A 6,220-nucleotide genomic window follows, 5' to 3' on the forward strand; every position below is an offset into this window, starting at 1 on the left:
TAAAACTGTTCTACATCTTTATAGGCTCATCGCGGCATTTTGTCCTTTTGTGTATTCCTGATGGCAAGTTAATTACACTGACTGCTTCACCTATTTTAAAGGCACAGCTCATTTAAATGAAAGGACAAAAGCTTTTGTAAGAAGTTTTTGTTCGTGCATGTCTGCGCTTTCATGATTTACAGTATCATTAGCTGGTCTCAAAAGGCTGATGGGGGAATCGCTCTTCTATCAATCACAGTGCCAGCAAGCACAGATTATCAGCTCTGCTGGGCACAAGCATGCTGCCTCTCGGGGATGTAAACTTGGGCCCTAGATATTTCTGAGGAGGAAAACTGGTGGCTTATTAACACGTTCTGATCTTTTCATTGTCAGGATCATTCCTGGTTTTACATTCTCTTCGTCAATTGACTGGAATTCCCTTTGTGATCTGCCACAAGTGGCTCTGCCTTGCTCTGTGAAAGTTTAAGAATGCTTTCTATTGGTCTGATTTAAATCCATTGCAGTCAAAAATACAGGGGGCTCAAACCCTCACTATCCTCTTGATTTTAAGACCCACACTGACAAAGATTTCTGTGCATTTGACATGAAGCACTTCCAGTGACATCTAAACTAAAGTCAGGCACATGCCGTTTATTTGTTTAATCCTTGATGTACACTGATGCAATACAGCTTCACACACGTGCAACTGTGCTTAAAGAAATAATTTTAGAGGCAAAGACAGGAGCAACAGAGCAACTGGCTCAGCTGTTCAGGACAATCAGAGAAAGATCAGAACTCATTTAATTAATCTATTTATTCATTATGATAAACTGAGAGGCAGAGTAGTAAAGGTAAGTCTCCTTGTACTCTGTATCAGATCAAACTACTGATATCGTGCCTGGTGTTCTTGAGGCAGAACAAACAAATCCAATTAAGCAACATAACATCAGCATTACAAAAACTATTTCATGTAATAAAATTCTCAAGGGCCAAACATCTACATTACCAAAGTCTGAGAAACCCAAGACATACAGGCAATGGTTGTTCTTCCTGTAACATTCACTACTTTAATTATGAGCTTTGAGATGAAAAATTGCATAAATGAGATCCTCCCCTCAGTCCGTATCTGCCTGATTTATAGCACTTTTCTTTTGCCAAACTTCTGACTTCCTAGCAGAGGGGGTGGAAGCAGCCGCACAGAAACTGCGGGTGGGCGCAGCGCACCACCACTGCTGCGCCCCTCGTTGGTGTCCGTGCCCACCCGCTGCCACCCGTGTACGCATGTCGAGTAAAGCCAGCACGGAAGAGAGACGAAGCCACATCCTTCAGGGCCGATCCTGGGCTGAGGCTCTTGCTTTTCTGATGGGAGCGGTGGCTGATGGTTGCTGTGCGAGGATGGGGAAGAATGTGGAGGAATTTGTGTAACAAAGAACTATAAATCACCTCCAGTATCCATCACTCCCCAAGAGATGCTGTCAGCAGATTCAAGAGTGAGGAAACGGGAAATGCTCTCTTCATCAATCGACTGGGAAGTGCCTTTGTGGCTGGGCGAAGGAGCTCTGCACCGAGGTGGGACAGGGACCCTCCGGCAGGAGCAGCACTGGCAGCAAGTTCCCACCTCCTGGCACCAAGCCGCCTCTCAACGAGGTCGATCTGCCCTGACGGCGAGGCCAGTGCCAGGACTGGGGCTGCGAGGGGGCCACGTCGTGCACGAGGGCGAAAGGGAGAAGTTGGCAAAATACAAAGTCAGAGCAATCTGAATGAATGCAAAGCAAAACCGCTCTTGTCACAGCATCGGGTTTAGCTTTGGTTCCCTGGTGCTGCTCTATCAATTACTCGGCACTAATTGCCAAGTCAGCGCTGACAGCAGATGACCAGCAAGGGTTTTGCGGGATGTGTGGGTGGCGTGCACGGTGTACTCAGCCCACTGCGATTGCAGGGTTTCAGCCCTTCAGCAGCCTCTTGTACCAGGACAGTCCTGTCTTATCATCAGAGCTTGGTGGACTGGGTCTTGGCTCCACATAATTCCATTGAAAACCCCTTCTGACCCCCAAAACTGATCCCATATCTGTCTTGTGTAAAGCTACTGCAGGATAGGAGCATGGGCAGCCGAAACTGCTGGCAGGGTGCTGGGCTGGGTCCCCAAAAGATCAGACGTCTCTCTTCGATGTCAGTCAGGGCACGGGGCCATGCCCCACAGGTAGGACCTGAAGTAAAAAACTACACGATAGCAAAGCAAGTCTGGTGAGCAGATTTAGTGCACTGCATGCACAATCAAGAATGGTCATCTGTAGCTGTGGCATCCCCTCCAGAGGAAAGCCCACTGAGGCCAGTATCTCTTTTCTATATGCTTTTTTTAGCTGGTGTAAGACAGGACAGCATTTGTCAGTGGCACTTCTGCATATCTGCTCCCCACGTCCCACTATCCTACTAAATTATCATCACTAATATGCACATAACAGTCAATTAGCCTGGCTGAGCGCACTCGTGACCTCTGATCCCTGCTGTGTCCCCCAATCCATTAACAGGCCCTTGTCCTTTAGCTCCCAGTATGAATTGATGTCGCATCTATTCTCTTTCGGCAAAGAAACATGCTCCCTCATTCATCTGTCCATTTCCACTTTCTGTTCTTTTGTCTCCTCCTTCTGTTCCCTGTGTTGCTAACCTGGTCACAACTTCTTGACCCCACATCCTTGTCCCTCCCAAGGGTGCTGTAATCCCAGTCACTACCAAAAAACTTTTACTTTTTTTTCCCCCCTTTACCCACATCTTATTTAGCAAAAATGGTTTCCAGCAGTGTGGGAGCTTTGATCCCCTATTCAAGAAATCCTTGCAATGTTTTTTTTGTTTTTTTTTTTTTAAGGACTTTCTTTCTAAAGCAAATGAATTCTTCATAAAAAGGGAAATGGTGTGCTAGCTGGTCTCTGTTCTTCTGAGGAAGACAAATGATCTCTTTTATTACTTGAAAAGTATAACAGTTGAGTGTGTAGATTTGTGATTTATATGTAATTAAGAATCCATTTGAGCATTATATTAATTACAGAAAGGAGAATTAATTTTGCAGGATATGCAAGTAAAAACCGAAGTTCCTGGAAGGAGAAGATAAAAATTCTGAGGCTGACATTTTGCGTGGTTCTGTACTAACACCGATATTGGGCCGGGGCAGCTCTGTGGTGCACGTTGAGGTTTTTGACTTGTAAGTTTGATCCCTGGGTTGAAGAAATAAAGGCGAGTGTCAGAGCTCTCCCCTGAAGCTGCAGCGCTCCCCTTCCTGGCTCTGCCGAGCCCTTAGTGGCAGAGCAGACCTCTCCTTGGCCCTGTGCTGGGCCTGCTGGCATTTCAACGCTTCCAAGGTGTCTACAGACCAAGGAGCCCCCAGATTTGCAGGTCTTCAGGTAAAATGAACAACGGGGGACAGGCTGGAGCAGCAGGGATTGATGTTTTCTCTGGCTGCTGACAGAGAGCTTCATGACCTGTCTTTCCCCATCAAACCCTTGCACATTTTCACAGGCTTTGAAGACCTCCTGCAAACCCACTGCAGAAACTCCACGTTGGCGGGCCATGGGATCAACGCATGCTGCCAGAGCTCCCAGCTGCCTGCCACGAAAACCCCTCGAGCTCTACCTACCTGCGTCCACAGCAGGGATCCAGCACCACACACAGACAGCCTGTCCTCGCAGCGTGGCAATCTCCACCTTCCTCCTGGTGTGCTCGACAAACTCTGCTGCCACCCAACCAAGTCCGTGCAGGGACTTCAAAGGGTGGTGGCTCCTTTCCGAGCGTCATGCAGGGTGGCAGTGCCCGGGCTGCGGGGTGCGCAGCCCTGGTTTTCCTGCCCGGGTTTCCAGCGGATGCAGCCGTCTGGCTGGACTGGCAGAGCAAGTCTGGAAAGACCACACATTTTGAGCCAGGCTCTCTTGTGCAACTAGGCATTACTTCTACATGTGTGCCAAGCAGCATTTCTGGCGTTGCTGAAATAGCTTCTCTGTATTTCGGTGTCTGTCCAGATGCTGTCGCCTCCGTGGCCAGCAGTTCGGTGGCTCCTCTGCAGGGATGCTGGGGCTTTCCCTAGCAAACCACCCGCTCAGGGCCAGCGGTCACACACGTGGGGATTCAGCACCGGGGCACCCTGACCCTCTGGCGTGCAGGGTTTGGCCATGGTCAGGGTTTCCCTGGCTCTGTCCTGCCCATGATCACAGGGGTGATAAGCCCCAGCAGCCCCACTCCCCGCCGCAGCCCCACGCAGTGGGCTCGTGCTCGCCATCTGATAAAGCCGTAACGTGGCGAGGGCGGCACTAACCGGGGTATGACCAGTGGCTTTGCTGGCAGCGTGCTGCAGTGCAAACAGCAGGGGTCTCTGGCAGGTGGCAGCAGGCTGCACTCTCCTCTGGAGCTAAAGGAGAAGCCACACTCCTGGCAGCTCTCCTGCATCCCACCTCTGCACCCTTGGGTCCCCCCAGCCCCATCCCTGCAGCCTGCGTGCCCTGGCCAGAAGGGAGCACAAACACAGCAAGCGGTCCTCGTGCTGTGGAGAGCCAAAACTGCCCGGCCTTGGTAATCCCGGGATCAGGGAGGGAGGGATTTTCCTTTGCACTTTACGTTACATCCAGTGATGCGGCTTCACTCTGACATGAAGGAGGCTGCAGGCGGTTACGGGTATGAAGCTGACCCGTAAAGCCTCGTGGCAGCCCACGGAGCCGCATGTGCAGGAATTCCCAGTGAAACAGCTTTGGATTGTAGGATTACCACCCGGCCTTGTAAAACGGCGCAGCTAGTACAGGGGCTTTGCCATGCTTCCAATAGGTGTCTTTGCTCTTTGCTACATGACAACTGTGTTGCCAAACACAAAGCCCCAACAGCAACAGGAGGGAAAAAAAAAAAAAACGCCCTGCAGGAGCCTCCTTTGCCCTTAAGTGGTATTTCCCAGCCAAGTGGTGCTTCCCGGCAGCGCAGGGTGTCGCAGGAGCAGGGGCACGAGGCGAGGCGTGGGCCAGGCACGGCTCCAGCCCCAGGCAGCTGCAGCGGAGGCTGCTCAGGGCGTTTGGGGTGACACCTCCCCGGTAGGGGGGTCCCTCAGCCGGAGGTTAAATCCACATCGTGGAAACCTTCCCCCTGCAGTGATCACGTTTGTAAGAGCGCCCACAGCATCCTCCAGCAAACTGTCACGCTGCCTTCCTCCCGGCCTGCTGGTGCCCAGGGGTGGGGGACAGCACCCGGGCAGCTCTTTGGCAGCTTCGTGCATTCACACCTCTTGGGTAAACACTTTCTCTTCTTAATCATTTGTTCTATTCATATTATTGACTTTATCCTGCCTGCTTTATCACACTCACTTAGCTCCATGGTTGCTGCCTTCTCCATCTGTGCCTTTGTTTGGATGTGCCCCGTGCCCGTTTCCCAGTTCCTTTTTGGCCTGGTCCCTCCTGCCACCACCCGGCCCCTCTCCCGTGGGGTTGCCCCTCAGAGCCTCCACTCCCCGAGATTTTCACTTACCTTCTCTGCACGGCTTTCTGCAGAGCAGTGCTGACAGGGGGCCACTTACCAAGCGATGCTGTACCCGTATTGTTCACACCCCAGGCCCCGTGCCTCTCAGTCCATCAGAGGTTTTCAGAGAGCTGTGCGGAAATCACACCCCAACAGGCGCTGCCCCCTTGGAGCCTCAGCTGGGCTCTCGGCTGTGTTGAAAGGGAATTTCTGAGCAGGGAGGGCAGCGGGGATCTCTCAGCATAAATCCCACATCTTTTCTCTCCAAACTTCGCTAAAAGAGTGTGTCACTTCCAGGTCTCTGTGAAAGGGACCAAGCAGTCCTCACGCCTTCCCTCCTCCTCCAGCTTTGAGCTTCCAGTTTTTGATCTGAGGCAGCAAAAAATCACAGAAACTCCAAATGAGGGTTTTATTGGGCTGTCCTGCTCCGGCCCTAAAGGCGAGCACTACATCGCTGTGCTGAAGGCCCTTCCCACAGCAGCCCACACTTAAATGATGAAAAGAAACAGGTTCCAGGCCAAACACGGGCACTTTTGAACATGATTCAAACCAAAGCCCTGCACCGTGCCTGCAGAGGAGCCACCCTTTGCTACCGGTGTGCTCCAAGCCTCAGCTCTTGGCAGTCACAGACCCCCGAAAGCCTCAGAGCAAAACTCTGCCTCCCCTCCTGCCTCCCCAGCTGGTGGGCTCGGCCCCCAGGATGGCAGGGAGGCAGCGGGGTGGCACTGCCCGTACCGCAGGAGCCCCAAGTCCCCGCTGC

Source organism: Anser cygnoides, chromosome 18 (assembly GCF_040182565.1).
Source record: "Anser cygnoides isolate HZ-2024a breed goose chromosome 18, Taihu_goose_T2T_genome, whole genome shotgun sequence".
In the NCBI taxonomy this organism is placed as follows: domain Eukaryota; kingdom Metazoa; phylum Chordata; class Aves; order Anseriformes; family Anatidae; genus Anser; species Anser cygnoides.